This window comes from Anomaloglossus baeobatrachus, chromosome 2, assembly GCF_048569485.1.
Source record: "Anomaloglossus baeobatrachus isolate aAnoBae1 chromosome 2, aAnoBae1.hap1, whole genome shotgun sequence".
In the NCBI taxonomy this organism is placed as follows: Eukaryota; Metazoa; Chordata; class Amphibia; order Anura; family Aromobatidae; genus Anomaloglossus; species Anomaloglossus baeobatrachus.
Genome location: NC_134354.1, coordinates 341,957,973 through 341,980,882, shown reverse-complemented (window position 1 = coordinate 341,980,882; position 22,910 = coordinate 341,957,973). Strand labels below are relative to the sequence as shown.

At 39.7% G+C, this 22,910-nt stretch overlaps 3 non-coding genes across 3 annotated transcripts; all 3 read right to left on the bottom strand.

Moving 5' to 3' along the window:
- Window positions 1-1,333: 1,333 nt before the first annotated feature.
- TRNAV-UAC (transfer RNA valine (anticodon UAC)) lies at window positions 1,334-1,406 on the bottom strand. The gene has a single exon. It is a non-coding gene; the product is annotated as a tRNA-Val (tRNA).
- A 1,153-nt stretch (window positions 1,407-2,559) lies between these two features.
- On the bottom strand, window positions 2,560-2,632 carry TRNAV-UAC (transfer RNA valine (anticodon UAC)). The gene has a single exon. It is a non-coding gene; the product is annotated as a tRNA-Val (tRNA).
- A 19,980-nt stretch (window positions 2,633-22,612) lies between these two features.
- TRNAI-AAU (transfer RNA isoleucine (anticodon AAU)) lies at window positions 22,613-22,685 on the bottom strand. Its single transcript has one exon. It is a non-coding gene; the product is annotated as a tRNA-Ile (tRNA).
- Between the last annotated feature and the right edge of the window lie 225 nt (window positions 22,686-22,910).

Sequence of the window (22,910 nt, the reverse complement as noted above, 5' to 3'; positions counted from 1 at the left end):
TTTGGTTAATGAAACATTTACAATTTTTATTACATATTTTACCAGTTTTATTCCTACAAAGAGATTTTGCTTAAATTGAAGTTTACATTGAATGTGTTACTTTCAAGGGATTTACAAAGGGATTTTGCTTAAATTGAAGTTTATATCAAATGTGTTACTTTTTTTTACATAGTTTGGTCTTTTGCTTTTGTATTTATGGGAACTATATTTTTTGAAACAAAGAGATTTTTTACAATATGGGCTTATGTTTTCTGCTAAAATGGTCAATAAAAAAGATACCCAAAATCGTAGTTCTCTTGGTGATAAAAGCCAAAATGTATTGTCATTTGGCAACGAAACCAAGAATATCTTATCTTACAAGTTGATAGGAAATTACTTCAATACCGAATACAGATTGGTTTCACTGAGGATTGAACCCAAGATGTTCTGCATGTGACGTGATGACCACTACACTATGAAACCTATGATATTCTGCAAAGTAATGGCAATTAGAGACGAGTTTTGACCGCCAGGGGAAAAAAAAAATAATTCGTAGTTCTGTTGGTGATGGAAGCCAAAACATCCCATCATTCGGCAACAAAGCCAAAAACTTCATATAGTGTAGTTTGATAGGGTAATATTTCAACACCATGAACAGATTGGTTTTGCTGGGGATTGAACCCAGGAGTTTCCGCATGTTTCACAGACGTGATGACCACTACACTATGAAACCTGAAGGAAAGTTACCATGTATTGGCTAGCAGAGCAGAATTGTGACAGATGGGGCCTTTTTATTGCTGAAGGAAAGTATTTTTGGTTAATGAAACATTTGCAATTTTTATTACATATTTTACCAGTTTTATTCCTACAAAGGGATTTTGCTTAAATTGAAGTTTACATTGAATGTGTTACTTTTTTCTACATAGTTTGGTCTTTTGCTTTTGTATTTATGGGTAGAGTTGAGCACGGTTCGCGGTTCGAGGTTCTCCAGTTCGCGGCTCGAGTGATTTTGGGGGCTGTTCTAGATGGAACTAGAACTCGAGCTTTTTTGCTAAAGCTCGATAGTTCTAGATACGTTCGAGAATGGTTCTAGCAGCAAAAATCCCCAATCACTGGGGATTGAACCCAAGACCTTCTGCGTGCTAAGCAGACGTGATGACCACTACACTATGAAACCTGTGAAATCCCGCAAAGTAATGGCAATTAGAGACGAGTTTTGACCGCCAGGAAAAAAAAAAAATAATTCGTAGTTCTGTTGGTGATGTAAGCCAAAACATCCTGTTATTCGGCAACAAAGCCAAGAACCTTATACGAGGCAGGTTGATAGGGTATTATTTCAACACCAAGAAAAGATGGGTTTCACTGGGGATTGAACCCAGGACCTTCTGCGTGTAAAGCAGACGTGATGACCACTACACTATGAAACCTGATGGGAAGTTACTGTGTATTGGCAAGCAGAGCAAAATTGTGACTGATGGGGCCTTTTTATTGCTGAAGGTAAGTATTTTTGGTTAATGAAACATTTACAATTTTTATTACATATTTTACCAGTTTTATTCCTACAAAGAGATTTGGCTTAAATTGAAGTTTACATTGAATGTGTTACTTTTTTCTACATAGTTTAGTCGTTTGCTTTTGAAATTATGGTAACTATATATTTTGAAACAAACAGATTTTTTTATATGGGATTATGTTTTCTGCTAAAATGGTCAATAAAAAAGAAACCCAAAATCGTAGTTCTCTTTGTGATGGAAGCCAAAATGTATTGTCATTTGGCAACAAAACAAAGAATATTATATATTACAGGTTGATAGCAAATCACTTCAACAGCGAAAACGGCTTATTTTTACTGGGGATTGAACCCAGGACCATCTGCGTGTGAAGCAGATGTGATGACTACTACACTTGAAACCTGTGAAATCCTGCAAAGTAATGGCAATTAGAGACGAGTTTTGACCACCAGGGAAAAAAAAAAATAATAATTCGCAGTTCTATTGGTGATGGAAGCTAAAACATCCCGTCATTCGGCAACAAAGCTGAGAACTTCATACATTGTCGTTTGATAAGGTATTATTACAACACCAAGAACATTTTGGTTTCACTGGGGATTGAACCTAGGACCTTCTGCATGTTAAGCAGACGTGATTACCACTACACTATGAATCCTGACAAAAAATGTAGAGTATTGGCTATCGGAGCCGAATTGTAACTGACGGGGCCTTTTTATTGCTGAAGAAAAGTGTTTTTGGTTAATGAAACATTTACAATTTTTATTACATATTTTACTAGTTTTATTCCTACAAAGGCATTTTGCCTAAATTGAAGTTTATATTGAATGTGTTACTTTTTTCTACATAGTTTGGTCTTTTGCTTTTGTATTTATGGAAACTATATTTTTTAAACAAACAGGATTTCTATAATATGGGATTATGTTTTCTGCTAAATTGGTCAATAAAAAAGAAACCCAAAATCGTAGTTCTCTTGGTGATGGAAGCCAAAATGTATTGTCATTTGGCAACGAAACCAATAATTTCATATATTACAAGTCGATAGGAAATTACTTCAACACCGAAAACAGATTGGTTTCACTGGGGATTGAACCCAGGACCTTCTGCGTGTAAGGCAGACGTGATGACCACTATACTTTGAAACCTGACCAAAAATTTTAGTGTATTGGCTATCGGAGCCGAATTGTAACTGATGGGGCCTTTTTATTGCTGAAGAAAAGTGTTTTTGGTTAATGAAACATTTACAATTTTTATTTCATATTTTACTAGTTTTATTCCTACAAAGGGATTTTGCTTAAATTGAAGTTTATATTGAATGTGTTACTTTTTTCCACATAGTTTGGCCTTTTGCTTTTGTATTTATGGGAACTATATTTTTTGAAACAAACAGGATTTTTATAATATGGGATTATGTTTTCTGCTAAAATGATCAAAAAAAAGAAACCCAAAATCGTAGTTCTCCTTTGATAGAAGCCAAAATGTATTGTCATTTGGCAACGAAACCAAGAATTTCATATCTTACAGGTTGATAGGAAATTACTTCAACACCAAAAACAGATTGGTTTAACTGTGGATTGAACCCATAACATTTTGCATGTAAAGCAGACTTGATGACCACCACACTAGAAAACCTGTGAAATCCTGCAAAGTAATGGCAATTAGAGACGAGTTTTGACCGCCAGGGGAAAAAAAAAATAAGACGAACTTCTTTTAGTGATGGAAACCAAAACATCCCTTAATTCGGCAACAAAGCGAACACCTTCTTATATTGCACGTTGATAGGTTCCTATTTCAACACTAAGAAGAGATAGGTTTTACTGGGGATTGAATCCAGGACTTTCTGCGTGGAAAAAAGGCGTGATTACCACTACACTATGAAACAAGACAAAAATTATAGTATAGCAGAGCAGAATTGTGACTGACGGGGCCTTTTTATTGCTGATGGAAAGTATTTTTGATAATGAAACATTTACAATTTTTATTACATATTTTACCAGCTTTATTCCTACAAAGGGATATTGCTTAAATTGAAGTTTACATTGAATGTGTTACTTTTTTCTACACAGTTTAGTCGTTTGCTTTTGTATTTATGTGAACTATTTATTTTGAAACAAACAGGATTTTTATAATATGGGATTATGTTTTCTGCTAAAATGGAAAATCAAAAAGAAACCCAAAATCGTAGTTCTCTTTGTGATGGAAGCCAAAATGTATTGTCATTTGGCAACGAAACCAAAAATTTTATATATTACAGGTTGATAGCAAATTACTTCAACAGTGAAAACGGCTTGTTTTTACAAGGGATTAAACCCAGGACCTTCTGAGTGTGAAGCAGATGTGATGACTACTACACTTTGAAACCTGTAAAATCCTGCAAAGTAATGGCAATTAGAGACGAGTTTTTACCGCCAGGGGAAAAAAAAAAATAATTCGTAGTTCTGTTGATGATGGAAGCTAAAACATCCCATTATTCGGCAACAATTCCAAGAACTTCATATATTGCACGTTGATAGGGTATTATTTCAACACCAAGAACAGATGGGTTTTACTGGGGATTGAACCCAGGACCTTCTGCGAGGAAAGAAGACGTGATTACCACTACACTATGAATCCTGACAAACAATTATAGAGTATTGGCTACTATATTTTTTGAAACAAACAGGATTTTTATAATATGGGATTATGTTTTCTGCTAAAATGGTCAATAAAAAAGAAACCCAAAATAGTAGTTCTCTTGGTGATGGAAGCCAAAATGTATTGTCATTCGGCAACGAAACCAAGAATTTCATATATTACAAGTCGATAGGAAATTGCTTCAACACCGAAAACATATTGGTTTCACTGGGGATTGAACCCAGGACCTTCTGTGTAAAGCAGACGAGATGACCGTTACACTATGAAACCTGTGAAATCCTGCAAAGCAATGGCAATTGGAGACGAGTTTTGACCGCCAGGGGAAAAAAAAAATTCGTATCTCTGTTGATGATGGAAGCCAAAACATCCCGTCATTCGGCAACAAAGCCAAGAACTTCATATATTGCAGGTTGATAGGGTTTTATTTCAATCAGTAATTTATATCAGCTCACCGCTCACCGTGTGTAGGCTCACTCCTGGTTGTCCCCTGGAGCACGGACAGGCACTGCCACAGCCTAGTATTGCAGATAAAAAAGAAGGGATGTCCAGCTCTTCAGGCAGAGAAACCAAGGTCTTTAATTCATCATGCAGATACAACGAAATACATGGCCAGCACTACGCGTTTCAGGTGTAAAACTCACCCTTAATCATGATGCTGGAAAGGAGGCGCTACAGAGTTTATATACAATTGTCAAAGCAGGTGTTTAGAACACTTGAGCACCATACACATTTTAAGTGAGGCTTCCATAATGATTATAATATAATACAAACAAGATTTTTTTTAGATTTTTTGGATTTTCTTAAAAATATCTGGACTAAATATAGATATATTACAGCATACTGGTTATGGTGCGCCAATATACAGTGCAAAAATGCATACTTGAAAATACACGCACATATTAGTACATAAATATACATAAACATGCACAATTACAATGACACCTATAAACCTGCACATGGAAATAATTGTTTTTTTCTGTGATTTTTCCCTTTTTATTTTAATTATTTAATAGTGACACCTTATATAAGATTTAATTCAAAAACAAAATGTTCTTTAAATTGAATGATGTCCTACATTTATGTGCAGTTGGTAATCATGCTTTTGTTGAATATATTTCTGAATATAAAACTACCCATTTCTATGTAGCTCATCTATAATACTGGATTCGTATTGAGAAAAAAAATTATCAGTTCTTAAAATTTTAATAATTTATTTGGTGATTTTTTTGATGATTTTTTGGCTGTGTCTGCCTAGATATAATACAAAGTACAATTAATAGTAAGCAAAGGTTGTTGAGATTGTATTTTAAATTGCAGCCATTCATGTCAAGCTGTTATCTGTGATAATTATTGCTTTTGCTTAACTCAGTGTGTGGAAAATCGGCCGTACACCTCCACGGCAAACTATAAGATTAGCACTAACATATCAAAGCCGCAAGTTGTAATCAGTGCCATTAAGACTGTAGCATGATCATCCATAAACTTCACATGGGAGAACTTCTGTTGTGAACACTGGGAGATAAGCCCCAAGCTTTTTTCTAGGGACATGAACACACCCTACTACCAATAGGATCATTGTGAATCACACGATCGCAGGTAGTATGAAGCAGACTTAAAAGTTCCACATTGCAGAAGCAGACCTACATGTTGCAAATGTTCGTTTATTAACAGTAGAGTTGAGCTTGGATCGCGGTTCTCCAGTTCGCGGTTCGAGTGATTTTGGGGGGTGTTCTAGAACGAACTAAAACTCGAGCTTTTTGCTAAAGTTCGATAGTTCTAGTTACGTTCGAGAGCGGTTCTAGCAGCAAAAAGCAGGGCTTTTTGCAGCTAGTGTGCAGGAGCCATCGCTGGCAGCCTGCCAGAAGCTGGTAACCAAGATAAACATCGGGTATCCAAGCAAAGCGCTTTGGTTAGTAACCCGATATTTATCCTAGTTACGTGTGCAGGAAGACCACACTTCCCCGCTCAGCTCACTCCGCCCCCTCCTGCACGCGGCCTGTACACACACACACACACACACACTCACACTCACCTGTCCCCAGCCAAGCAGTCCACGACACTGACGTCCTCAGCGCCATATGACCCCGCTAGGCTCCACCCACTTCGCACTCCGCCGCCAGCACACATGGCTCCGCCCACCTGGCACTCTGCACACATGGTCCTGCTATACTTCACCCAACTGACAATCTGCACACATGGTCCCGCTAGGCTCCGCCCACCTGGCACTATGCACACATGGCTCTGCTAGGCTCCGTCCATCTGGCACTTTGCACACATTACCCTGCTTGGCTCCGCCCACCTGTCACTCTGCACACATGGTCCCGCTAGGCTCCGCCCATCTGGCACTCTGCACACATGGTCCCGCTAGGCTCCGCCCACCTGGCACTCTGCACACATGGTCCCGCTAGGCTCCGCCCACCTGGCCCTCTGCACACATGGTCCCGCTAGGCTCCGCCCACCTGGCACTCTGCACACATTGCCCCGCTAGGCTCCGCCACCTGGAACTCTGCACACATGGTCCCGCTAGGCTCCGCCCACCTGGCACTCTGCACACATTACCCCGCTAGGCTCCGCTCACCTGGCACTCTGCACACATGGTCCCGCTCGGCTTACCTGCGGTGATGAAGTCCCGACCTCAGCGCTGTCACTGTCCTCCATAGCCGCCGCTTGTCACATCACCTTCTCTCACTTCCGACCCGAGACTGACTAGCGGTGATGTCACGAGCCGCTCGCGATACTTGGCTGTGAAGATGATTGAAGTCAGTGTGCAGGAGATCAGCGCAGGTAATGTACCTCGCTGACAGCAGCACTTGTCATCCCCTGCAATGACCTGGGCTGACCTATTGATGTTATCTCAGGTCACTGCACTGCTCTCCCAGCCAATGGGGAACATCCTGCTCTTCATTGACTGGGACAGTGTGGATCGTCATGGGAACTCCTTGGATTACACTAGACCTGGATTTGTTTTTCTATCTAATAAATTGGTTAAAGAGGGAATGTATTGGGGAGTGTTTTTTCAAATAAAAATGTGTTTGTCGTCTATTTTTTTTTATTACTGACTGGGTTGGTGATGTCGGGTGTCTGATAGACGCCTGACCTCACCAACCCCAGGGCTTGGTGCCAGGTGACATTACACATCTGGTATTAGCCCCATATATTACCCCGTTTGCCACCGCACCAGGGCACGGGATGAGCTGGGGCGAAGCACCAGAATTGGCGCATCTAATTGATGTGCCACTTCTGGGGCGGCTGCGGCCTGCTATTTTTAGGCTAGTGAGAGTCCAATAACCATGGACCTCCCTAGTCTGAGAATATCAGACCCCAGCTGTTTGCTTTACCTTGGCTGGTGATGCAATTTTGGGGGGACCCCTACGTGTTTTTTTTTTTTAAATTATTTATTTAATTTAAAATAACAGCGTGGGGTGCCTCAGTTTTGGATTACCAGCCAAGGTGAAGCTGCCAGCTGTGGTCTGCAGGCTGCAGCCGTCTGCTTTACCCTAGTTGGCTACAAAAATAGGGGGAACCCTACGTCATTTTTTTTTTCATTTTTTTGGCTAAATACAAAGCTAAGCACCCCTTAGTGCCACATGAAAGGCACCAAAGGGTGCAAAATTACAAAATGCAGGAGAGTGGGACATTATGTGTCTTTCTGCCATTATAATGACAGAAAAGACTGATATAAAGTGTACAAGCACTGTATAATCACCAGAGCGCTCTACGCTGTGAAAAGCAGTAGAAAATGGCACTGGACTGAACATGTGACCGCCTCATGTAGGTTGAAGCTATTTATCCTGGGTAAATTTATGTATTTTCCCTCCATCAGTTTTTTTGTAGTACGCAAAAAAAACAGAAGGCACACGGATGACAAACAGATGACATACGGACCGTCTACGGAACGGAAACGGATGCCACACGGATGCACCCGTGAAAAAAACGGACTGTTTTTTGCAGACCGCAAAAATGGATCGGTCGTGTTAATGTAGCCTTATTCTGATCTGCCGTTTATAAACAGCAGGCAGAAATAAGTGAATAGCGCCCCCCAGTGTCAGAAAATCTCCGGGGTTTCAGGCGTAGCTGAGACCCTGGAGATCCTGATTCAGGACGGTTTTTACGGTCCCCGCTCACGTGATCACAGGTATACACCGTACACTGATGATCACGTTACAGTAAATGACAGTGTCGGTAAAAAAATATTTATCTCCCATCTGGCATGAACAAACATGATAAATCTCCTACCCGGTCCCCTCCGGTCCCCCGGTGTCGCCAAAGTGCCCCCCCTGATGCCCTCCCAGAAATCCAAGATGGCCAAGCGCACAGCAGCGCGCCGGCCGCATTCACCCTACTCTTTTGATTTCTGTCACATGTGCCATGACACATGCGACAGAAAACTCCTCCCCAGGCCCTGCCAGGTCACCCCCTATAACCCCACCTGTGTTCCCCGGTGTCCCACGGTACCTGTGCAGTGTTGATCCCCCGCGGCCCTCTCCTTCACAATAGACGCTGCCGCATGCACAGAGCGGCTGTCAGCTCAAGTTCCTGTGTTCAGACACAGTGAGTGGTAGTTATGCATCTGTAAGCCAAATGGGCGGCATGGTGGCTCAGTGGTTAGCACTGCAGTCTTGCAGCACTGAAGTACTGGGTTCAATTCTCACCAACAACACCATCTGCAAGGAGTTTGTATGTTCTTCCTGTGTTTGTGTGAGTTTCCTCTGGGTACTCTGGTTTCCTCCCACACTCCAAAGACATACAGATAGGGAATTTAGATTGTGAGTCCCAATGGGGACAGTGTTCCCAATGTATGTAAAGTGCAATGGAATTAATAGCACTGAATAAATTATTATTATTATTACTGCAATGCACTGTTCATGAGGTAAGGAACATAGTTGATCAGGAGAGCTATATACTACATTTCCAAATGGAGGCATTTGATTTTATAGTTGCCCTGCTGAACGACTACCAAACATGAGAGTCCGTTATACGCCACAAGAAAACACATCTAAATAACGAGCTCTGTTGTTTAGTATTCATTCAGCTGGATAACTGGACTTAAAGGGGTATTCCATCTCCAAGATCCTATCCCCAATATATAGTAGGTGGAATAGCAATAATATCAGCAAATACCAAGATTTGGAAATGTAGAATAGTTCTCCTGATTAGGCATGCCCTTACCTCATGAGCAGGGCATTGCAGCTTTGGTAGCAACCGTTACGACATGGACTCTGCTGCTGTGGACCCAGTGAGAGTGGGTGCAGATTCATTGCACCCACACTCCTCACATAGTGGGTCTGCACTCCTAGAAAATGGGGGATACGTTCCCGTTTTTTCCTTACAATAAATTTGTGAAAGAGGGAATGTTTTGAGGAGTTTTCTTTCAAATACATTTTTTTTTTTATTTTTTTTGTTAGTACTGACAGTTTGTGATGTCAGGTATCTGACAGACGCCATGACATCACAAACTGCTGGGCTTGATGTCAGGTGACTTTACAACTAGTATCAACCCCATTATTACCCCGTTTGCCACTGCACCAGGGCACGGGATGAGCTGTGGTGAAGCGCCAGGATTGGCGCATCTATTGGATGTGCCACGTCTAGGGTGCCTGTGGCCTGCTATTTTTAGGCTGTGAAGGCCGAATAACTATGGACCTTCCCACCCTGAGAATACCAGACCACAGCTGTCCGCTTTACCTTGGCTGGTGATCCAATTTGGGGGGGACCCTACTTTTTTTTTGTAATTATTATTATTTATAAAATAATTATAAAAAAAGAGCCTGGGGTGACCTCCACATTGGATCTCCAACCACGGTAAAGCTGCCTGCTGTGGTTTTCAGACTACAGCCGTCTGCTTTACCCTAGCTGGCTATCAAAAATGGGGGGACCCAACATCATTTTTTTTTTAACTATTTTTTAAATAAAAAAAATTAATGGGCTTCCCTGTATTTTGATTGCCAACCAAGGTAAAGCCAGGCAGATGGGGGTCTCAACCCATAGCTGTCTGCTTTATCTGCACTGAGAATCAAAAATACCGCGGAGCGCTACGTCATTTTTTTAAAGATTTGTTTTTACAGCACTGTCATGTCAGGCAATCAAAATACAGGGAAACCCTTTTTGTTTTTAGTTATTTAAATAAATAATTAAAAAAATATATATGGGCTCCTGCTGCATTTTTTGTATTACTAGCTAAGGGTAATCCAAGCAGCTACTGGCTGCTAACCCCCACTGCTTGGTGTTACCTTCACTGGCAATGGAAAATCCAGGGAAGCATTTTTTTATTTTTTTTGCCAAAAAACTACAAAAAAATGACGTGGGCTTCGCCATATTTTTGTATGCTAGCCAGGTACAGCAGGCAGGTACGGGCTGCCCGTAACCCCCAGCTGCCTATTTGTACCCGGCTGGGAACTAAAAATATAGGGAAGCCCGTTTTTTAATTAATTTATGAATTTTATGAAATAATTAAAAAAAAAAACAAAAAAACGACGTGGGCTTCGCCCCATTTTTGTGTCCAGCCGGGTACAACAAGGCAGCTGGGGATTGGAATCCACAGCACAGGTTAGCCCGAGGTTTCTGGGCCCGTCTGCTGCGAATTGCAGTCCGCAGCTGCCCCAGAAAATGGCGCTCTCATAAAAGCGCCATCATCTGGCGCTGTATCCAACTCTTCCAACAGCCCTGGAGCCAGGTGGCTTGTTGGGTAATCATGAGTTAATACTGGCTTTGTTTTACTAGCCAGTATTAAGCCAGAGATTCTTAATGTCAGGCACGTTTGACCTGGCCATTAAGAATCTCCAATAAAGGGTTAAAAAAAAACACCACACAGAAAAAAAATACTTTAATAGAAATAAATACACAGACACATTAGAGACTCCATCTTTATTACCCCTTGTCAGCCTTCCACGATCCTGCTCTTATGTCTTCTTTCTCCTTCAACACATGCAGCTCTGTCTGCTCCATCAAACAGCACAGCTGCATGGGGGAAGACGCTTTGCTCCGTGCAGAAATCACTCTGTGAGAGTGACCACAGGCTCCCGGCTGTAAGCGGTGGCACGGGTTGCCATAGCAACGCTGCTCCGATCACGTGATTCCGGTGCCGCTGCGTGCTGGTAGCGGGACGTCCCCGTCACTGCTACCAAGCGCATTGCTATGGCAACGGTGATCTCCGTGATTGACCGGCTGTGTCAGCCGGTCAGGAGTCGGCTTCTGCGGACGCTGGTAACTACGGTAAACATCGGGTAAGCAAGAAGCCTTTTCCTTGGTTACCCGATGTTTACCGTAGTTACCAGCATCCGCTGCTCTCACGCTGCCAGTGCCAGCCCCCTGCATACATAACCAGACTACACATCGGGTTAAATTAACCCGATGTGTACTCTGGCTAGGAGTGCAGGGAGCCAGAGCTAAGCGGTGTGCGCTGGTAACCAAGGTAAATATCGGGTTGGTTACCCGATATTTACCTTTGTTACCAAGTGCAGCATCGCTTCCACGCGTCGCTGCTGGCTGGGGGCTGTGGTCACTGGTTTCTGGTGAGATCTGCCTGTGTGACAGCTCACCAGCAACCCGTGTAGCAACGCTCCAGCGATCCCTGCCAGGTCATGTTGCTAGTGGGATCGCTGGAGCTTTGCTTAGTGTGACGGTACCTTAAGGGAACGTGGAAGCAGAGCGGGGAGTCGAGCTAGAGCACCCTGTAACAGATATGCAATGACAGGTTCTACATGACGCGTCATAGTCATGTGACCAGTCTGTAGCCAATGAGATAACAGGCACCTGACTGGTCACATGGCTATTTTTCACGTCATGATAGGTCCTGCATCACTGCTGGCAGTGCTGGTTACCGGGAGGATTCAGCGATCATCGGATGGAATAGTGGCAGGAGACAGAGTGCAGGAGGGATCGCGGGAACCGGTAAGTGTTATGGCAATGTTTATTAACTGTATGTGTACATTTATAATGTGTTTTTATGTGTTTGTGATTGCCTCCTATTGTTCCCCATGCGGTTCGAGTTTGGTTCGTCGAACGTTCGCCGAACTCGAACGAGACCTTCGTTCGGCGAACCGAACTCGAGCCGAACCACGGCCGGTTCGCTTATCTCTAATTAACAGTCATTATGAAGTCACAGTATCCACACATTATCCACACACGGAGTCAAAGTTAACAACAATGGTAACTGGCAGTTAATTTATATATTGTGGAAAATTATATGGGCCACAATATGGTGGCAAGGGAGACTTATTTAATATATATTTTTTAATAATGAATCATGAGGTCTCTGCAAAGATTTATTTGATGATTTTTGGCTGTGTCTGCCTAGATGTAGTACAAAGTACAAGGATTGTTGAGATTATAATTTAAATTGTGACTATTCATGTCAAACTGTTATCTATGGTATAATTAATGCTTTTGTTATGCTCAGTGTGTGGAAAATCAGCCACACACCTCCATGGCAAGCTGTCAGATTAACACTATCAGATGAAAACCGCATGTTGTAATCAGTGCCATTAAATCAGTAGCTGGATCATTCATAAACTTCACATAGGAAAACCTCTGTTGTGAACACTGGGATACCAGCCCCAAGCTTTTTTTTAAGGGACGTGAACACACCCTGCTAACAATAGGATCATTGTGAATCACACGATCGCAGATAGTATAAGGCTATGTGCCCACGCTAAAATGTCCCTGCGGATTTTTCTGCCTGAAAATCCGCGACTTTCGCGGCAAATCCGCACCCGCGGATTTGCCGCGAATTTACTGCGGATTTGCCGCGGATTTTGATGCGGATTTCATTTTTTTTTTTCCCCCTTCAAAACCAAAAATCCGGACCAAATCTGCACCAAACAATTGACATGCTGCAGATTTTTCCGGATCAAAATCCGCGGCAAATTCGCAGCGGAAAAATCCGCAGCATGGACACAGCATTTCCAAAATGCCATTGAAATGGCTTGGAAGTGCCGCTGCTGCAGATTTTCGGGAAATCCGCGGCAAATCCACGGTAAATCCGCAGCGTGGGCACATAGCCTAAAGCAAACTTGAAAGTTCACCATTACAGAAGCAGACCTACGTGTTGCAAATGTTCGTTTACTACTAGACATTATAAAATCAAATTATCCACACACTGAGTCAAGATTGATAACAATGGTAACTGGCACTCGATTTATACATTGTGGAAAATTCTATAAGCCACAATATGATGGCAAAAGAGACTTATTTAATATATATTTTTTAATAATAAATCATGAGGTCTCTGCAGAGATTCAGACCATGAGGGAAAGTAGTTCCTAGTCTGAATATCCACCAGACCTCTCTTTTACGTAAAAATGTTTCTAAGTTACCCCCTCTATAAGACTTCTGTATTTTTTCTATGCCATATACTCGTAGGGTGTCAAATTGTCCATTGTGTTTATTAATGAAGTGTTTTGATAATTGGGAGGTGCCTCTGGAAGTTTTTTTGTGTTTTATGTCGTACAGATGTTCCTTAATGCGTATATGCAGTTCCCGTTTAGTACTACCTATATATTTTAATTTGCAGATTGTGCATTCTGCCAAGTAGATAATATATGTACTTTTAAAGTTTATAAAGGTTTTAATTGCATAGCTACTACTGGCATTATTATTATCAAAGGATGTGATTTTTTTAGAAGTTAATGGACATAATTTGCAATGTTTCCTGGCACATTGGTAGAAACCCTTTAAGGATAACCAGTTAGTGCCTATAAAGTTCGATTTCTTACTGATAATGTCACTTGGGGATAATTTGTCACCCAGAGAGGTTGATCGTTTAGCAACCACTCTACAGTTGTTATCGAGAATTTTTTTCAGAACTCTGTCTGTTTTTAATGTATTTAAATTACGATAAAAGATTTTACGTATATCATTAAATTGGTTGCTGTATTGTAATGCAAGGGTAATGACTGAATTAATGGTAGATCGATTCTTAGATGAATTATGGGGATGAACTTTAGTTGGAGTGATTCGAGATTTTACGATTTTTGTGCTCTATTGAGCATCCAGTTCTTATATCCTCTGTTTCTAAGTCTAGAATTAATTGTATTTATTTCAGTTTGTAAGGTTGTTTGTGAATTACAATTCCTATAAGCACGTTGAGTTTCCCCTACTGGTATAGCTTTAATAGTATGTATTGGGTGATGGCTTGCTGCATGCAATATGTTGTTACCTGATACTTGTTTTCTATGGGTGCATGTTTCAATGTAACCATTACTATGCCCCGTCAGCCGCAAATCAAGGAACTCCACAGCAAATTGCTGGAAGTTCACTTTAAATTTTATGTTGAGAGGATTATTGTTTAAATAGGTAGTGAGGTCTGATACGAGAGACCCACCGCCCGCCCACACCAGGAGGACGTCATTGATGAATCTCCCATACCAGACCACACACTCTGCAAATGGATTGTCATCGCTGTAAATATACATTTCCTCCCACCAACTCATAACTAGGTTTGCGACTGACAGGGAATATTTAGCACCCATAGATACTCCTACCCTTTGGATGAAAAATGTAGGATCAAATAGAAAGTAGTTATTAGTCATAAGAAACTTAATGGTGTCCAATATGAACAACACCTTTTCATTGTCAAAATTCGAATATTTTACCAAATGATGATGAACCGCCATTAATGCTACCTGCTGGGGGATTGAAGTATATAAAGAGATGACATCTGCTGTTATCCACCCATAACCATTCTGCCATTTGATGTTTTTGATTCCATTCAAGACACTGATAGTGTCTCTAAGGTAACCTGGGACTCGACGGGCCAGAGGCTGCAACACCGAATCAATCCATTGTCCAAGCCTCTCACCCACCGAGCTAATACCTGACATTATAGGCCGCATGGGAGGTGGATTTTCCCCTTTGTGTGTTTTAGGTAACCCGTATAAAATGGGTATTTTGGGGGTATCAATTACGAAATATTCAGCATGTTTTTTACTATAACAACCAAGGGAGGCCCCTTCACTTATTAACTTGTGAATTTTTTTGTTGATGGTAAGGGTGGGATCGGTGGCAACAGGGGCATATGTATTATTATCTGATAACAAAAGATACATCCAATCAATATAATCAGTCTTATCCATTAGTACCACCGATCCCCCATTATCAGATTTTTTGATGATAATATTACTATTATTTTCTAGTTGATGTAGTGCCTCCCTCTGCTGGACATTCAAGTTATTGAGATTGGTGTTTTTGCCCGAATCATGTAGTAATCTATAATCCCTTTCCATATTTTTTTGAAAATCAACTATGGCTTCACATCTTTCATTTAAGGGATAAAAATCTGGATTGGGGACTCGAGCTGCAATATTGCTATCAAAGGGGGGCTCTGGTTTGTGTTGATTATCTAGGTCTTCCAATGACAATAATGCAAGTTGTTCTCTAAAATCAAAATTTTCATGCTTAGCCTTATTAGTGTTTAATTGTGCATCAGCCTCTTCTTTATAACAGCATTACGAACAAATCTATTGATATCACACAATGTACCAAAAAAAATCAAAATTGTTTGTTGGGGCAAAATTTAAACCCAGTGCAAGAAGTGCTCTTTGTGTTTCTGACACATTATGTGACGACAAATTAATGACATCAAAATTGGCATCTAGGTCTAAGTCCTTTTTGGACGTAGGGCATAACCTTTTGGATTTATGCTTCCTACCTCCCCTTCTACATTTCTTTTGAAATTTTTCTGTTTTCTGTAGTAGTTTTTTGAAGGTTGAAATGTTGATTCAACAGATGATTCATCAGTAGTGTATACCATAGAAGTGTCCAGATCAGAGGAACCAAATGAGACTTTAGATTTCATTTTGGGAGTTTTTAGTATGGAGCGCGGGCTTTTCCATTTATTTGCATTCTCCCATCTGCCCCATTCATAGACTTGGTTAGATGAATAGTCATGTAAGTCCCTATTAAGCTTGCGTTTTTTCATGTGCATAATACTTGATTCAATTTTATCAACAGATACTTGTATGCGATTAATAGTTTCCAGAAAATCTTCTTCCGAAACAGTAGATTTAAATGTAGATTTTGCTTCATCCAAACTTGTCTGGGTCTCTTTAAGTGTGATCTCTTCATGTTCGATAATTAGACCCATGAGCTTCAGAGAGCAAAAAGATAATAAATCATTCCATTTGGAGACAAATTCTTCAGAATAGACTGTGTTGGGAATTTTTTTTCAGGCGTAAGCCCCTTGGAATAATAGACTTTTCAGCATAGTTCTTTAAGATGGTTACATTCCACCAAATTCTATTTTCTTTTTCTGCCAATTTTTGCAATATTTTCACTGATTCATCGCTTGATACAGAAATGGCAGGTGCATGCATGTTTGTAGCACCAAATAGTAACTTTGCTTTATCTAGGCGTTGGCTACGGCCATTCATCTTACTGGTTAGATGAACAAAATGGGTTAAGTCCAGAAAGGTAACAACGTTGTATGCTCAATTAGTATGGAAAGCAAAGCCACGGGAGTCCCGAAAGGCAGAAAATAATCCAGTAATATATATCAGCTCACCGTGTGTAGGCACACTCCTGGTTGTCCCCTGGAGCACAGACAGGCACTGCCATAGCCTAGTATTGCAAATAAAGAAGAAGGGATGTCCAGCTCTTTAGGCAGAGAAACCAAGGTCTTTAATTCATCACGCAGATACAATGAAAAACATGACCAGCACTACACGTTTCAGGTGAAACACTTATTTCAACACCATGAAGAGATTTGTTTTACTGGGGATTGAACCTAGGACCTTCAGCATGTTAAACAGACGTGATGACCACTGCACTATGAAACCTGATAGAAACTTACTGTGTATTGGCTTGCAGAGCAGAATTGTGACTGACGGGGCCTTTTTATTGCTGAAGGAAAGTATTTTTGGTTAATGAAACATTTACAATTTTTATTACATATTTTACCAGTTTTATTCCTACAAAGGGATTTTGCTTAAATTGAAGTTTACATTAAATGTGTTATTTTTTTCTACATAGTTTAGTCGTTTGCTTTTGTATTTATGGGAACTATATATTTTAAAACAAACAGGATTTTTATAATATGGGATTATGTTTTCTGCTAAAATGGTCAATAAAAAAGAAACCCAAAATCGTAGTTCTCTTGGTGATGGAAGCCAAAATGTATTGTCATTTGGCAACGAAACCAATAATTTCATATATTACAAGTCGATAGGAAATAACTTAAACTCCTAAAACGGATAGGTTTCAGTGGGGATTGAACTCAGGACCTTCTGCATGTGAAGCAGACTTGATGATCACCACACTAGAAAACCTGTGAAATACTGCAAAGTAATGTCAATTAGAGATGAGTTTTGACTGCCAGGAAAAAAAAAAAAAAAATAATTCATAGTTCTGTTGGTGATGGAAGCCAAAACATCCCATCATTTGGCAACAAAGCCAAGAACTTCATATTTTGTAGTTTGATAGGGTATTATTTCAACATCAAGAACAGATTGGTTTTACTGGAGATTGAACCAAGGACCTTCAGCGTGTTAAACAGACGTGATGACCACTACACTATGAAACCTGACAGAAAGTTACTGTGTATTGGCTTGCAGAGCAGAATTGTGACTGACGGGGCCATTTAATTGCTGAAGGAAAGTATTTTTGATTAATGAAACATTTACAATTTTTATTAAATATTTTACCAGTTTTATTCCTACAAACGGATTTTGCTTAAATTGAAGTTTACATTGAATGTGTTATTTTTTTCTACAAAGTTTAGTCGTTTGCTTTTGTATTTATGGGAACCATATATTTTTTGAAACAAACAGGATTTTTATAATATGGGATTATGTTTTCTGCTTAAATGGTCAATAAAAAAGAAACCCAAAATCGTAGTTCTCTTGGTGATGGAAGCCAAAATGTATTGTCATTTGGCAACGAAACCAAGAATTTCATATATTACAAGTCGATAGGAAATTACGTCAACACCAAAAATGGATTGGTTTTACTGAGGATTGAACCCAGGACCTTCAGCGTGTGAAGCAGATGCGATGACCACTACACTATGAACCCTTTGAAATTCTGCAAAGTAATGGCAAATAGAGACGAGTTTTGACCGCCAGGGGAGAGAAAAACAAATTCGTAGCTCTGTTGGTGATGGAAGCTAAAAGATCCCGTCATTCGGCAACAAAAGCAAGAACTTCATATATAACAGGTTGATCGTGTTTTATTTCAACACCATGAACAGATTGGTTTTACTGCGGATTGAATCTAGGACCTGCTGCGTGTTTGGCAGACGTGATGACCACTACACTATGAAACCTGATGGAATGTTACTGTGTATTGGCTTGCAGAGCAAAATTGTGACTGACGGGGCCTTTTCATTGCTGAAGGAAAGTATTTTTTGGTTAATGAAACATTTACAATTTTTATTACATATTTTACTAGTTTTATTCCTACAAAGGGATTTTGCTTAAATTGAAACTTACATTGAATGTGTTACATTTTTCTACATAGTTTAGTCATTTGCTTTTGTATTTATGGGAACTATATATTTTGAAACAAACAGGATATTTATAATATGGGAAGATGTTTTCTGCTAAAATGGTCAATAAAAAAGAAACCCAAAATCGTAGTTCTCTTGGTGATGCAAGCCAAAATGTATTGTCATTTGGCAACGAAACTAAGAATTTCATATTTTACAGGTTGATAGGAAATTACTTCAACACCGAAAACGGATTGGTTTCACTGGGGATTGAACCCAGGAACTTCTGGGTGTGAAGCAGAAAAGTTTGTGATTTCTTCTGGTGGACCAACCCAAATCAGTAGCATGTCATCTAGGTAACTGCCATACCAAAGGATGCTACTGCTGCTGCTGCTGCTGAATGGGTTGGCATCACCGTATAAAAACTGTTCTTTCCACCTCACCATGACAATGTTAGCTAGCGAGGGGGAGAATCGAGCCCCCATACTGACTCCCCTACACTGCAAATAATACTGTCCATCAAAGGTAAAATAATTGTGTTGTAAGAGAAACTGTACAGCCATCAAAATAAAATCCTTAAGTTCAGTTTCATAAGTGCTGAATCTGTCCAGATGTTGTGACAGAGATCTTAATGCTATATTGTGTGGTATTGAAGGGTACAATGAAATTAAATCGCATGAGAGCCATCGATAGTTTTTTTGCCAATGAAATCTATCTAATGCTTTGACAATCTCTTTCGTGTCTTTGATAAAACCTGGGATGTTATAAACCAATGGTTGCAAAAATTGATCCACCCAACCTCCTAATTTTTCCCCCAAAGACCCTATGCCGGAGGGGGGGAGGAAAAATGTTTTTATGTATTTTACGTAATGAATGGTATATTGGTACCACAGGAAATGACACAAATAGATTGTCTTTTATTTTACTATCAATGGCTCCCATTCAAACACCCTCTTCCAAGATTTTTAACATAAGAATATTGTAATGGTCAGTAGGATCCTTTCGTAGTTCAGCATAGGTATCCAGGTCCTGTAGATCAGAGAGAGTTAATTTCTTATATAGGCCAGAGTCGAGCAGGACAATCAACCCTCCTTTATCTGCTTGTCTGATCACTATGTTAGTATTATGAATTAGTTCAGACAATGCGGTTCTTTCTCCTTTTGTGAGATTACCTCTGTGGGGGGAGAATGTCCTGCTCAGCTCTGTTAATTCTTGGACTATCAGTTCTTGAAAAGTGTCCATTATCATTGGTCATGATTGAACTGGATAATATGTCTAATTAGACAACTGAATTTTTGATCTAATGTCTTCAGAGTAAAATTGCTGATTCTAATCCGACTGGAGTAGACGGAGGTCCATGATGGCATTTTGTTCTTGAAACAATGGGTAGTCATTTGCAATATAAGGTTTATCAGTTGGTACAATAGTCTTTTGGATATTTACTGTTGTCTCTGTATCTTGAAAGAAGTGTCGCTTTAACGTTATATTTCTGGCAAATTTTTTCAGGTCTAAGCTGGTATGGAAGACAACAAAATTAGTATTAGGTGAGAATCCCAAGCCCTTGCTTAATAGTGAAATTTGATTCTCTGAAAGGATATAAGCAGATAGGTTCCAGACTGGCACATTATCGGGCACTAATTGTAATTTCGGGCTCCTTTTATGTTTTTTTTATGAAATCCTTGCGAAGTAATGGCAATTAGCGACAAGTTTTGACCACCAGGAAAAAAAAAAACAAATTCGTAGTTCTAATGGTGATGGAAGCCAAAACATCCCATCATTCGGCAACAAAGCCAAGAACTTCATATACTGTAGGTTGATAGGAAATTACTTCAACACCGAAAACAGCTTGTTTTCACTGGGGATTGAACCCAGGACCTTCAGTGTGTGAAGCAGACATGATGACCACTACACTATGAAACCTGTAAAATCCTGCAAAGCAATGGCAATTGGAGACGAGTTTTGACCGCCAGAGGAAAAAAAAAAATCGTAGTTCTGTTGGTGATGGAAGCCAAAACATCCCATCATTCGGCAACAAAGCCAAAAACTTCATATATTGTAGTTTGATAGGGTATTATTTCAACACCAAGAACAGATTGGTTTTACTGGGGATTGAACCCAAGACCTGCTACGTGTTAAGCAGACGTGATGACCACTACACTATGAAACCTGGTGAAAAGTTAATGTTTATTGGCTAGCAGATCAGAATTTTGACTGACGGGGCCTTTTTATTGCTGGTGGAAAGTATTTTTGGTAATAAAACATTTACAATTTTTATTACATATTTTACCAGTTTTATTCCTACAAAGGGATATTGCTTAAATTGAAGTTTACATTGAATGTGTTACATTTTTCTACACAGTTTAGTCGTTTGCATTTGTATTTATGGGAACTATGTATTTTGAAACAAACAGGATTTTTATAATATGGGATTATGTTTTCTGCTAAAATGGTCAATAAAAAAGAAACCCAAATTCGTAGTTCTCTTTGTAATGGAAGCCAAAATGTATTGTCATTTGGCAACGAAATGAAGAATTTCATTTCTTACAGGTTGATAGGAAATTACTTCAACACCGAAAACAGGTTGGTTTCACTGGGGATTGAACCCAGAACTTACTGCATGTGAAGCAGACTTGATGACAACCACACTAGAAAACCTGTAAAATCCTGCACAGTAATGGCAATTAGAGACGAGTTTTGACCGCCAGGGGAAAAAAAAAAATAATTCGTAGTACTGTTGGTGATGGAAGACAAAACATCCCATTATTTGTGAACAAAGCCAAGAACTTTTTATATTGCAAGTTGATAGAGTATTACTTCTACACCAAGAACCGATAAGTTTCACTGGGGATTGAATCAGGACCTTCTGCATGTAAAGCACACATGATTACCACTACACTATGAAACCTGACAAAAAATTATAGAGTATTGGCTATCAGAGCAAAATTGTGACTAACGGGGCCTTTATATTGCTGAAGAAAAGTATTTTTGGTAATGAAAAATTTACAATTTTTATTACATATTTTACCAGTTTTATTCCTACAAAGGTATATTGATAAAATTGAAGTTTACATTGAATGTGTTACTTTTTTCTACACAGTTTAGTCGTTTGCTTTTGTATTTATGGGAACTATATATTTTGAAACAAAAAGGATTTTTATAATATGTGATTATGTTTTCTGCTAAATTAGTCAATAAAAAAGAAACCCAAAATCGCAGTTCTCTTTGTGATGGAAGCCAATATGTATTGTCATTTGGCAACGAAACCAAGAATTTCATATACTACAGGTTGAGAGCAAATTACTTCAACACCGAAAAAAGATTGGTTTCACTGGGGATTGAACCCAGAACATTCTGCATGTGAAGCAGACTTGATAACCACCACCCTAGAAAACCTGTGAAATCCTGCAAAGTAATGGCAATTAGAGACGAGTTTTGACCGCCAGGGGCAAAAAAAAAATAATTCGTAGTTCTGTTGGTTATGGAAGCCAAAACATCTCGTCATTCAGCAACAAAGCCAAGAATTTCATATATTGTAGTTGGATAGGGTACTATTTCAACACCAAGAACAGATTGGTTTCACTGGGGATTGAACTCAGGACCTTCTGCGTGTGAAACAGACGTGATGACCACTACACTATGAACCATGTGAAATCCTGCAAAGCAATGGCAATTGGAGACGAGTTTTGACCGCCAGGGGAAAAAAAAAAAAAATTCGTAGTTCTGTTGGTGATGGAAGCCAAAACATCCTGTTATTCGACAACAAAGCCAAGAACTTTATATATTGCTGGTTGATAGGGTATTATTTCAACACCAAGAACAGATTGTATTCACTGGGGATTTACCTCAGGACCTTTTGCGTATTAAGCAGACGTGATGACCACTACACTTTGAAACCTGTGAAATCCTGCAAAGTAATGGCAATTAGAGACGAGTTTTGACCGCCAGTGGAAAAAAAAAATCATTCGTAGTTCTGTTGATGATGGAAGCTAAAACATCTCATCATTCGGCAACAATGTCAAGAACTTCATATATTGTAGTTTGATAGGTTATTATTTCAACACCAAGAACATATCGGTTTTACAGGGTATTGAACCCTGGACCTTCTGCATATTAAGCAGACGTGATGACCACTACACTATGAAACCTTGTGGAAAGTTACTGTGTATTGGCAAGCAGAGCAGAATTGTGACTGACGGGGCCTTTTTATTGCTGAAGGAAAGTATTTTTGGTTAATGAAACATTTGCAATTTTGATTACATATTTTACCAGTTTTATTCCTACAAAGGGATATTGCTTAAATTGAAGTTTACATTGAATGTGTTACTTTTTTCTATACAGTTTAGTCGTTTGCTTTTGTATTTATGGGAACT